Genomic DNA, 13,869 nt, shown 5'->3' on the forward strand with positions numbered 1-13,869 from the left:
GAACTGCACCAAACCCCTCAAATCACTTCATATGAGTCTGAAAGCTGCTGTCAAGCTATAAAAGCTCTAAATTGTTACTGCTTTGGGCTATGTTTGCATTCTACTTACAAATTTCCACTTGGTGTTTGTGTTTGAATCAGGGCAAAGGTACATTTGGACTCAAAATTCATTCCATATTTTTTGTAATCAATACAAATCAAAAGCAGTCTCAGAAATGCCTAGTTGTCAATATGTCCAACCAAGTCAGAAGTAAATGTCATGTCTTCTGAGTGTTGCATTTTTCTCAAGGAAGCACAATCAGGCATATTTGTTACCCCAATTAGTCTAATTCAGTGGTTCAGTCAGTAAGCTAGGGCCTCTGGCATTCAGGAAAGTAATTGATTTCTAAGCTGCTAGTAAGGGATTAAACTCCACCCAAGATGCTAACTCTATGTCCTGAAAGCAGATATACAGATCTTGACATTCTTGGTGGCATAACTGTCAGGGAAATTTGGTGGTCTTTGATGCAGTCTTCATCTAGGATCAGCGCCTCTCAGTGTCACATGCCTGAAGAGTCTGACTTTGACCATCAGTTCCCTGAGAATGCTGGGAAGTGACAGGATGGATGTTCTTTTTGGAAAGTCAGTTACCTGAAGGGATTCTTTTTTCTTTTCTAACTGCCTTTAGCTGGCAAAAAGTACAGGCTGAGGCTGACAGCCCTGAAGACAGCACCATACGGTGTGTTTTATAAAGAGAGCATGTTATTCTCCAAGGCTATCAATCTGGTCTCTTTTCCCCTTACTTCATCCAGAGGCTTTGAAACTAATCTTCTACTGCTCAGATATGTGCTTTGGAAAAGTGGTCACCTTGTAACTAGGACTACTCAAGATCTCAGATCCAATGGGAGCAACGGTGGCTTGCATTATCTAGATAAGAGATAAGGATGGGACCAAGATAACCTAAACTAATGAGTTGCATTCTTCCCTCTCTTAATTCTCTGCTGAGCTGATCTGACCAATGTAACATCAAAAATAATTATTGATCGGGGCTGGCCCCGTGGCCGAGTGGTTAAGTTCACGCGCTCCGCTGCAGGCGGCCCAGTGTTTCGTCAGTTCGAATCCTGGGCGCGGACATGGCACTGCTCATCAGACCACGCTGAGGCAGCGTACCACATGCCACAACTAGAAGAACCCACAACGAAGAATACACAACTATGTACCGGGGGGTTTTGGGGAGAAAAAGGAAAAAATAAAATCTTTAAAAAAATAAAAAATAAAAAAATAAAAAAATAATAATTATTGATCACCTCTAGAAACTAGAAAGCTGTCTCACTTACATTCCTGCCTCAAGAGTAAATCTCAACTGGTTACAAAAACATGTTATATTAGCTGGGAATCTTTTGGTTGCAAGTGACAGAAAACCAATTCAAATTAACCTGAGCAAAAAAGGAGGATTTATTGGACCAAGACTGAGTCATTTCACAAAGCCCAAAGTATAATTGAACAACTATAGGTGCGGAGATGCAGCTGTGCCTCAGGAGCACCAAACTGAGGACTTGGATGACATTCCAATATTGTCTCATTCATTGCTGCTGAGATTCTATGTGTCAGCTTCGTTCTCTTTTGTTGGATGCTAGTTTGCTCCACATGCTGAAAAACATGGCCTCGGACAGTTCCTGGTTTTAAAATTTTAGACCTTAAATCACCAGAAAGAAACGGGTCTTGTTCTCTCAGCACTTCAAATCAAAGAGTCACTACGGGCTCCACTTAAGTCTGGTATCCATACATGAATCAATCGACTGTGGCCAGTAGGTTAGGGTACTCTGATTGGCCAGTCTCAGGGCAGGTGTTCACTCTAAGCCAATCAACTGTGGCCAGGGTATACGGTGTACTGTACTAACGTGGTAGCTCCAATGGTAACCAAGTGCTTGGAAGAGAAGCGGGGAATGACAGGTACTCCCACCAGCATCTACTACAAGTAGTGAAAACATTTAAAAGTAAAAGCAAAGAGAAGATATATTAGGCACAAGTAAACATAAAGAACTAAAATTCAAGGCCATTCAGCAAAGAGAGTAATTTTGTTTTTGATAAGAGATGTATTTCAAAATAAAAACATAACAGTAATAAATCCTAAGACATCAACATATCAAAAATGTAGAGTAAAATCTGTTAGAAATATAAGGGAAAATGAATTGCGTATCTATAAAGGCAAAGAGATTCCATTACAAAGCTATTTGAATTGATAAAAAGAGTTCAATAAAATGGTAGGATTAGATAAATATACAAAAATCAATAGCTAGCCTGTGTAACAGCAATAACATATTAAAAATGTGATGAAAAGGAAATCTCATTCCTAACAGCATCAAAAATACAAAAATGGTAGGGAGCAGACTGGGATGAATATTTGATCAAGTTAGTATAAAATTTATTTAGAAGAATTATCCATTAAGAATAACGAAAAGAATATATGTTAAAGGTAAGCATAGTGAAGGAGAATTAGCCCTACCAGATATTAGAATGTCTTATACTTGAATAATTAGCACAGGGTTATGTTGATGCAAAATAGACAGCTAAATAAACAAGATAAATAACCTTGAAACAGATCCTGATATACTTAAAATGTTAATACAGGATAAATGTAACTGCACAAATCACGATATGAGGAAAAAAATCATTCAGCAAAGAGTGTTGGGACAATTCACAGCTATGCAAAGTGAAAGCAGCACACCACCGAAGTTAAGAGTCAGCCAAGAATCTGGAAAAATCACTTGCAGCAAATATGATAAAAGCTAATTTCTCTACTCCTTAAAAGCTCATTCAAATCAATAAGAAATTCAAATAAGCGAAGACTATAAAATAGTATAAATATCCAATGATTCCACCTCAAAGGTGGGAATATAAATTAGGACAACTCTTTGGAATGTAATTAAGAATATTTATCAAGAATATGAAAAATAGTCACACTTCTTGACTCAGTAATTCTTTCTCTGGTAAATTATCTTGACAAAATAATTTGAAAAAGTTAAAAGCATTATGGACCAGTCTACTCATTGCAGCATTATTTGTGTTAACTCTGCTGTATAAAATAGCAGCCCTGTCATCCTCTATCCCCCTTTCTCTGTTTTATTTTCCCAGGGGATTTATTATCAACTGACATTTGTTTATTGTCAAATGTCTTCCCCCACTAGAAGTAAGCCCCATGAGAATTGGCCTATTCTTCACTACTGTATTTCCAGGCACCAGAACCCTGCTAGCACATAGTAGGAAGTTGATAAATACTTATGGAATGAACGAACAATTCCAAACATCCAACAATAAGAAATGGTTTAGACAATTATGATTAATCTACTCAATATAATATTGTGAAGCTATTACATATATAATTAAGAATAACAATTTATAATATGAGGACTATTTATGATGAAATAGTAAGTTTAAGAAAGCAGAATATATATTCACATATATATTATGATTACAAATTTTCTTACACTAGTTTCTTACAAAGTTAGAAACTAAGAAACTACGTATAGGAAAGATCACAAAATTTCCTTTTCTCTATATATAATGATTACAAACAGAAAAAGAAACTTTGTGGAGAGAAATAAAAATGGAGGGAGATACAGCCAAATGTTAAGAATGGTGTGGATGGGCCGGCCCTGTGGCATAGTGGTGAAAGTTCTGTGGACTTGCTTCGGCAGCCCGTGTTCACAGGTTCAGATCCTGGGTGCGGACCTATACCACTTGTCAGCCATGCTATGGAGGTGACCCAAATACAAAATAGAGGAAGACTGGCACAGATGTTAGTTCAGGGCTACTCTTCCTCAAGCAAAAAAAGAAGGTGATTGGCTGCAGATGTTACCTCAGGGCGAATCTTCCTCAGCTAAAAAAAAAAAAAAAGAATCGTGTGGGAAGAGGGAATACAGGTGATCTATTTACTTTTGGGCATTTTCCAGGTATTCCATAAAGTGCATTTCTTTAATATTGGAAAATTTGATACATGCAGCATCAAGAGGGATAATTTTTTAAATTATTTTATTGAGGTCATAATAGTTTATAACATTGTGAAATTTCAGTTATACATTATGATTAGTCAGTCACCGTATACATGTGCCCCTTTACCCCTTACGTCCACTCCCCAACCTCTTTCTCCTCTGGTAACTACTAATCTCTTCTCTTTGTCCATGTATTTGTTTATCTTCCACATATGAGTGGAATCATATGGTTTTTGTCTTTCTCTGGCTTATTTCACTTAACATAATACCTTCAAGTTCCATCCATGTTGCTGCAAATGGGACAATTTTGTCTTTTTTATGGCTGAGTAGTATTCCATTGTATATATACACCACGTCTTCTTTATCCATTCATCAGTCGACGGGCACTTGGGTTGCTTCCGTGTCTTGGGTATTGTGAATAATGCTGCAATGAACATAAGGGTACATATGTCTCTTTGAATTGTTAATTTCACGTTCTTTGGGTAAATACCCAGTCATATGTTAACTGGGTCATATGGTATTTCTGTTTTTAGTTTTTTGAGAAATCTTCATGCTGTTCTCCATAGTGGCTGCACCAGTTTGCATTCGCGCAAGCAGTGTGTGAGGGTTCCCTTTTCTCTGCATCCTCTCCAACATTTGTTGTTTTTTGTCTTGGTAATTATAGCCATTCTAACAGGTGTAAGGTGATATCTCATTGTAGTTTTCATTTGCATTTCCTTGATGATTTATGATCATCTTGAACATCTTTTCATATGCCTGTTGGCCATCTGTATATGTTCTTTGGAAAAATGTCTGTTCATATCCTCTGCCCATTTTTTCATCAAGTTGTTTGTTTTTCCGTTGTTGAGTTGTGTGAGTTCTTTATATATTTTGGAGATTAACCCCTTGTTGGATATATGATTTGCAAATATTTTCTCCCAGTTGGTGGGTTGTCTTTTCATTTTGTTCATGGTTTCCCTTGCCTTGCAGAACCTCTTTAGTCTGATGAAGTCCCATTTGTTTCTTTTTTCTTTTGTTTCCCTTGCAAAAGTAGACATGGTATTTGAAAAAGATCCTTCTAACCAATGTCAAAGAGTGTACTGCCTATATTTTCTTCTAGGAGTTTTGTGGTTTCAGGTCTTGCCTTCAACTATTTTATCCATTTTGAGTTAATTTTTTGTGTATGGTGAAAGATAATGGTCTACTTTCATTCTTTTGCATGTGGCAATTCAGTTTTCCCAAAACCATTTATTGAAGAGACTTTCCATTGTATGTTCTTGGCTTCTTCATGAAAATTAGCTGTCCATGGATGTGTGGTTTTATTTCTGGGCTTTCAATTCTGTTCTATTGATCTGTGTGCCTGTTCTTGTACCAGTACTATGTTGTTTGGATTACTGTAGTTTTGTAGTATATTTTGAAGTTAGGGATTGTGATGCCTCCAGCTTTGTTCTTTTTTCTCAGGATTTCTTCAGCTATTCAGAATATATTGTTGCTCCATATGAACTTTAGGATCCTTCAATTTCCGTGAAGAATGTCATTGGGATTCTGATTGGGATTGAACTGAATCTGTAGATTGCTTTAGGTAGTATGGACATTTTAACTATGTGTATTCTTCCAATCCATGTGTATGGAATATTTTTCTATTTCTTTATGTCATCATCGATTTCTTTCAAGAATGTCTTATAGTTTTCATTGTATAGGTCTTTCACCTCCTTGGTTAAATTTATTCCTAGATATTTTATTCTTTTTGTTGCGATCGTAAATGGGTTTGTACTCTTGAGTTCTTTTTCTGTTAGTTTGTTATTAGAGTATAGAAATGCAACTGATTTTTGTAAGTTGATTTTGTACCCTGTAACTTTGCTGTAGTTGTAATTATTTCTAATAGTTTTCCAATGGATTCTTTAGGGCTTTCTATATATATAAAATCATTTTGTCTGCAAATAGTGAGAATTTGACTTTTTTTTTTTTTTGAGGAAGATTAGCCCTGAGCTAACATCTGTGCCCATCCTCCTCTACTTTATATGTGGGACGCCTAGCACAGCATGGCTTGCCAAGTGGTGCCATGTCCGCACTCGGGATCTGAACCAGCAAACCCCAGGCCGCTGAAGTGGAATGTGCATACTTAACTGCTGAGCCACTGGGCCAGCCCCAAGAATTTCACTTCTTACTTGCCAATTTGGATACCTTTTATTTCTTTTTCTTGACCAGGTGTTCTTGCTAAAACCTCCAGGAATATGTTGAATAAGAGTGGTGAGAATGGGCACCCTTGTCTTGTTCCTGTTCTCAGAGGGATGGCTTTTAGTTTTTCCCCATTGAGTATGATGTTGGCCATGGGTTTGTCATATATGACCTTTATTATGTTGAGGTACTTTCCTTCTATACCCATTTTATTGAGAAGTTTTATCATAAATGGATGTTAGATCTTGTCAAATGTTTTCTCAGCATCTATTGAGATGATCATGTGGTTTTTATTCTTCATTTTGTTAACATGGTGTATCACATTGATTTATTTGCAGTTGTTGAACCATCCCTGTGGCCCTGGTATAAATCCCACTCGATCATGATGTATAACCCTTTTGATATATTGCCATATTTGGTTTGCCAATATTTTGTTGAGGATTTTTGCATTGATCTTCATCAGTGATATTGGCCTGTAATTTTCCTTTTTTGTGTTGTTCTTGTCTGGCTTTGGGATCAGGGTGATGTTAGCCTCATAAAATGTGTTAGGAAGTGTTCCATCCTCTTAGTTTTTTGGAATAGTTTTAGAAGGATGAATACTAAATCTTCTTTGAATGTTTGGTAAAATTCTCCAGAGAAGCAATCTGGTCCTTGACTTTTAGATTTAAGTTTTTTTATTACTATTTCCATCTCTTTGCTTGTGATTGGTCTATTCAGATTGTCTATTTCCTCCTGGTTCAGTTTTGGGAGGTTGTAAGAGTCTAAGAATTTATCCATTCCTTCTAGATTGTCCAATTTGTTGGCATACAGTTTTTCATAATATTCTCTTATAATCCTTTGTATTTCTGTGGTATCTGTTGTAATTTCTCCTCTTTCATTTCTGATTTTATTTATTTGAGCCTTCTCTCTTTTTTTCTTGGTGAGTCTAGTTAAGGGTTTGTCAATTTTGTTTATCTTCTCAAAGAACCAGTTCTTAGTTTCATTGATCCTTTCTGCTGTTTTTTTTTGTTTCAGTTTCATTTATTTCTGCTCTAATTTTTATTATTTCCCTCCTTCTGCTGACTTTGGGCTTTATTTTTCTTTTTCCAGCTCTGTTAGGTGTAGTTTAAGGTTGCTTATTTGAGGTTTTTCTTGTTTGTTACGCTGGGTCTGTATTGCTATGAATTTCCCTCATGGGGCCACTTTTGCTGCATCCCATATGAGTTGATATGTTGTATTTTCATTTTTGTTTGTCTCCAGATATTTTTCGATTTCTCCTTTAATTTCTTCAATGATCCATTGGTTGTTTAGTAGCCTGTTGTTTAGTCTCCACATGTTTGTCCCTTTCCAAGCTTTTTTCTTGTAGCTGATCTCTAGTTTCATAGCATTATGGTTGGAAAAGATGTTTGACATGATTTCAATCTTCTTAAATGTATTGAGGCTTGCCTTGCTTCCTAACATATGATCTATTTTTTAAAAATGTTCCATGTGCACTTGAGAAGAATGTATATTCTACTGTTTGGGGATGGAGTGTTTCTAATATAAAGTCCATCTGGTCTAGTTTTTCATTTAGTTCCACTATTTCCTTGTTGACCTTCTGTCTGGATGATCTATCCATTGATGAAAGTGGAGTGTTAAGGTCCCCTATGATTATTGTGTTGCTGTTAATATCTCCTTTTAGGTCAATTAATAGTTGCTTTATGTACTGTGGTCCACTTGTGTTAGGTGCATGTATATTTGTAAGTGTTACGTCCACTTAGTGGAGTGTCCCTTTTATCATTATATACTGCCCCTCTTTATCTCTCTTTACCTGTTTTTCTTGAAGTCTACTTTTTCTGATATAAGTATGGCAACACCTGTTTTCTTTTATTTGCGTAGTTTAGAGAATCATCTTCTATCCTTTTACTCTAAGCCTGTGTTTGTCTTTGGAGCTGAGATGTGTTTCCTGGAGGCAGCATATTGTTGGGTCTTGGTTTTTAATCTGTCCAGCTACTCTATGTCTTTTGATTGGGACATACAATCCATTTACATTTAGAGTGATTATTGATATATGAGGGCTTACTGCTGCCAATTTATCATCTGCTTTCCAGTTCTGTATTTCCTTGTTTCTCATCCAAGTATTTCGGACTGCCAATTCAGTTTAGTGGCTCTCTATGATGGTGTTCTCAGTTTTTTCTTTATTTATCAATTGTGTCTCTTTTCTGATTTTTTGTTTAGTGGTTACCATGAGGTTTGTATAAAAGATCTCATAGATGAGATAGTCCATTTTTCTGATACCCTCTTATTCCCTTAGCCTAAGCACTTTGCATCCCTTTCCTCTTCGCCTTCTAAGTTGTTGTCACAACTTATTCCATTTTGTGTGAGTTTGTGGTAAAATTAAGTGATTATATTTATTCTTGATGTTTTCCTTCCCTTTAACTTTAATGTTATGACTAAGTGTTTGTTAATCTGTTCCAATAGAGAGTTGCAAAGTTCTGATTTTGTCTGCCTATTTGTCTCCTTGCTCAAGGCTTTGTAAACCCTTTCTTTTTTTTTCAGGGATGAGGGCCTTCTTGATTATATCTTGTAGGGGGTTCTTGTGGCAGTGAACTCCCTCAGCTTTTGTTTTTCTGGGAAAGTTTTTATTTCTCCATCATATCTGAAGGATATTTTCACTGGATAGAGTATTCTTGGCTGAAAGTTTTTGTCCTTCAGGATTCTTAATATATCATTCCACTCTCTCCTAGCCTGTAAGGCTTCTGCTGAGAAATCTGCTGAAAGCCTGATAGGGGTTCCTTTGTAGGTTATTTTCTTCTGCCTTGCAGCTCTGAATATTTTTTCTTTGTCATTGACTATTGCCAGTTTTACTAACATGTACCTTGGAGAAAATCTCTTTACAGTAATGTAATTAGGAGTTCTATTAACTTCTTTTACTTGTAATTCAAGCTCCTTCCCCAGGTTTGGGAAGTTCTCAGCTATTATTTCTTTGAACAAGCTATCTGCTCCTTTCTCCCTCCAGAATATCTATAATCCTTATGTTTCATTTCTTAATTGAGTTGGATATTTCTTGGAGAATTTCTTCATTTCTTTTTAGCCTTAATTCTCTCTCCTCCTCCATCTGAAGCATTTCTATATTCCTATCCTCTAAATTGTTAATTCTACCCTCCATAATATCAGCTCTGTTATTTAAGGACTCCAGATATTTCTTTATCTCATTCATTGTGTTTTTCATCTCCTACATTTCTGATTGTTTTTTCTTTATAGTTTCAGTTTCTTTTGTGAAGAATTACCTCTGTTCATTAATTTTATTCCTGATTTCTTTGAACTGTCTTTCTTAATTCTCTTGTAACTCATTGAGTTTTCTTTTATGATAGCTTTTTTGAATTTTCTGTCATGTATATTATGGATTTCTGTGTCATCAGGAATGATTTCTGGGTGTTTGTCTTTTTCCTTCTGGTCTGGAGTATTAATATACTTCTTCGTACTATTTGATGGGGTGGATTTGTGTCTTCACATAGTGATAGTATCTGATTGTAGATTCCACCTGCCCCGGCTTGGGGGGAAGTGCTGGCGTGGGAGCTGTGTATTCTGAGCCTGGTGCCATCCCTGTTAGCTGTGCCTGTCCAAGCCTGGGCCACTCATTGGGACCATAGTGGCCCTGTGGGTTCTCCTACTGAATGGAAAAGCCATCGCACAGGGCTCAGGGCTACCACCACCTGCTCCCACAATCTCGCTGAGATGTGCTCCCCCTTTGGGGCCACAGAAGTACTACGGGCATTCATGGCAGCTGGCAAATCATTTACCCAGACATGCAGATCTGCCACCTATTCCTCCTAGGTGGCACCAGCAATTGTGCTTGGTAGGCAGGGCCTTCCCACTGGGTCCAAGCCTGGGCTGCTCCCTGGGGATTGTGGAAGCATTGTGGCCTCTCCAACCAGATAGGAAAGAGATCAGGCAGGGGCTCAGGGCTGCCATCACCTGTTCCCGCAGTCGCACCGAGGTGTGTTCCCACCCTCAGGGCCACAGTGGTGCTATGAGTGTTTCAGCTGGGAGAGCAGTCATGCACTTGCACAGGGCTTGCAGTGGGCCAGAGATTGCTCACCTATCTCCACTACCTCCCCAAGAATATCCCATCCACCTTCAGATGTATAGCTGCACAGGTCTCTCAGGCATCCTGATGTGCTGTGTGGGTATCCTCTGCTGATCAATGAATGTCCATTTAGTTGTAGTTTGAAGTGGGGGAGACAAAGGAACAGCTCACTCCACCATGTTGCTGATGTCACTTTGGGGATAGTTTTTAAAATCACCAATTATAAGAGAGTGTGATTTCAAATTAAAATAATGAGAAACAGGAAAAAAAGAGGAGGAAGAGCAAAAGTACAAAAAATAGGGAATTATAAGTTAGTGTTTTGGTTTATTTTAGTATAGTGAGATAAGTTTGGGCTTAAGAATATGAAAATCTATAAAGGTGATTATTCTTTGAGCCACTGCTTACTTCTGTTATGCAGTTACATCATCACCCTTAAGTTCCTCCTATATAGAAATTCTGAAGCCATCAAGTGACTTTTCAAAAATATGGATTCCTGGGGCCCACCCCTGGGAGTTTCTAGTTTAAGAGATTGGGGTGAGGCCTAGGAATCTGTGCATTTTAAAAATAGTCCCTGGGTGATTCTGTGTTTGAGAGTCCCTGGGATAAGTGGCAAGGAGGCTCTCCCTCCTGGGAACAGCACCCTTGAACTTCTGGAGTAGAGGAACCTCTATCATATATGCCCTTGGGTAATTACTGCTCCTGCAGTGTTGCCCCAGATGCTGTAGTTCTTGGCTGTCCACCTGAGAGTGCGTGTGCAGAATCTAGAACCCTCTAGAGGAGCCAACAGACCAGCCATCCTCTGGCCTTTGGGTTTCCACCTACTGAGCCAAACACCAGAGGCTGTGTCAGGCTGAGTGGCTCCTCACAGTCCACAGTCCTCAAGATGATACATTGGCATAGTGTCACCACTGATCAGAACCCCTCATCCTATTTGTCACTGTCCTGTAGGCTCATTTTTAAATATTCTGTACTTTCTCCCCATTGATGCAAGCTCTGAGTGCTGAACCTCCTTCCTGACCATTTCCTCTGTTCCCCTGGAAGACCCACTGGATTGCAAACAAACACTTCCCTTTCCCCGGTCTCTGCACAGGCACTCCCCCTATCTTTTCTCCTGAGCCCACTTTTCTTTCTGACCTTATTTGTTTACATCTCAAGTGACCAGCACCTGGGCCCCTGCTGCCATTTCTCATCATTTCACTTCTATTTTTGGGAAAAAAATGAAAAATCCCAAGCAAAACAAGAATTCTATTTGATTTTGAGAATCATGGCATCCAGCCTAGTGTCTTTTTTTCGTCATCTAATGACTGTCTTCTGAGTCACTGCTCAGATATCTTAAGTGTAAAGTGGCTTATACTCTTTCTCTCCACACCATGTCTGCCACCTTGGGTGATATCACTGGCCTTGTGGATGACCCATCTCTTAGCCTCACTGCCCCTGCTCTCCTCACTCTTCCTCCCCACCACCTTCAACACCTGGGAGGAGATTGCATGGCAACACACAAGCAGGAAAAGGCCAATATAGAATAGCATTTCCCACTGATTCCTCCTACAGCTGAACCTGGACAGAAGCAACTCACTTTTCCATTTCCCAATTAGTGGTAAGGCTGGGAGTGCGTTCTGCTTGGAGATTCTCAGCTCAGGATGGGCCAACAGGGGTAAGAGAAAGAGACCAAACACAGATGGGTGTTATATAAGACATAAGCTAAAGGAATAAATGAGCTTCTTGAGGTTTCTAGGTTGTCTAATTCAGCTCCCTAGTGTGGGAGAGCAGACTGTGCATGGGGAACTTGGAATAGGGAGCCTGGTTGTCCTCTGGTAATCTCTTTTTTTGGCCACTTCAAATCCTTTGGGGAAAGCAGCTTGGGGTTTATGCATGTGTGTGTATCATATACAAGCTCAATGGCAGGCAACTGAATAGAGCTGAGTCTAGAGCAGTGAGAGGAAATTCCCAAGATTTCCAAAACATACAAGTAATGCATCAAAAAGTAACGCACCAAATGCTATTACCTAAAAGTTTCTTCGCTTCTTTGACTCTTCTGAAACAGTAAACTTCTAGTCTCAAATACACAACCTTGTATCTTTATGCTACTACTCCCTTACCATACATAGTACATTTACTCTTTGGTCTTCTTCAGTACTCCAATTCCGTGACACTCTCATTTTATCCTAGTCATTCTTCGACTTCTGGATTTATTTCCTTCCTTATCTAGACTAAGCCTCATGATTTACCAGTTCAATAATTTACTTTTCAGCATCCTTGTGTGCCTCATTCCCTTGTCTTTTTACTTTTTCACCCACTCCTAGAAACTCTGGGTTGATGTAACCATCCACCATCTCTCCTCTTACTGAGCATTGCCTTACAATAAAATACTAGATGGAGAAAAATCACAAATGTATCATTACTAATTTCATTTGGGCCCATATATAGCTCCCTCTCAATCCTTTCCGTGACTCTTCTAAACATTACCACTTTCCTTAAACACTCTACCTACCTCTTCTTTTCTTGCAGCAGATGGCCTTGCTGTCTACTTCATGGAGAATATCAAGACTCTCAAGGATGAATTTCGTATCCTTTTACCTACAACCCTATCTGCATATACCCATATTTGCTTTCTTCTTTTCTGGATCTTTCCATCCAAGCAATCCCTTGACCTGCTACCTAAATCCCCTTCTATAATTTAAAAAATCTTTGTATCAACTCTATTTCTCTAAGTTATTTCAACTTAGAGGAATTTTTATTAAGCACCAGGAACCAAGCAGGGCAATTGGGATGTAGCCACAAATGGAACCCAGCTGCAATAGATGCCTGTTGCATTGTTTGACCGGCACCTCTTTTCCATGAATTGTACATTCCTCCTATATTTACTTGGTTACAATGGGAGCTGCCATATTACTCCCTGAATGGTTTGGAGTGGGCACCTAAACCAAGAGTGGCAATCAATCATTTCACTTGGAAATTTGTAATTGGGACCAACAGTCAGAATCAGACTGTAACAGGGTAACTTGGAAGCTGTTGGTAGTGGCCATTTTCTGTGATGTGGACTAGGATACAGAGAGATCCATTCTGCAGCAAGAGTGAAGCTAAGGCAGATTCAGTGAGATGTGCAGAGACAAGAGACTCTCCAAAAGAGAACTTTCTGGGTTCATTAACGTGCTCTAGTCTCTTGTTCCATTCCTGAGATTCAGCTGCATCCTTACCCTGAGATTCCGGGGCTCTTCCAATAAAATTTCTTTCTGCTTAGACAGTATTTAGTGTGGGGTTTTTGCTACTTGCAACCAAAAGAAAGATCCTGTCATTCTTGCTGGAAAGCTGGACTGGCTTGTTTTGCGATTGTTGTCTGTTGGGACCCAGCCATGTGTCTTTTGAAGATAGACTTCTAGAGGACTTAGTAGCAAATGTCAAGATGCTGCCTCTTATTTTCAGTCTTCATTAAGGTGTCACAAGAATGGAACATGCTCAAATAGAGCAGAAAGCCTCCTGGAAACCACAGGGCCATGGTGTAACTCTGTTCTGTGAAGTCTTTTTTGCCTATTGCCAGTTGCCTGAGACTACAGGGGTCAGATAATCATGGGCCTTGCTGAATTACAGCTGCCAAATTATCTACTACCCTGCTTCTAAAGCTCTTGATTATCCCCTTTCTCTCTTGAATCTTCAACACTTCCCTCTATACTGACTCTTTATATCAGCATTTAAG

Source organism: Equus quagga, chromosome 2 (assembly GCF_021613505.1).
Source record: "Equus quagga isolate Etosha38 chromosome 2, UCLA_HA_Equagga_1.0, whole genome shotgun sequence".
In the NCBI taxonomy this organism is placed as follows: domain Eukaryota; kingdom Metazoa; phylum Chordata; class Mammalia; order Perissodactyla; family Equidae; genus Equus; species Equus quagga.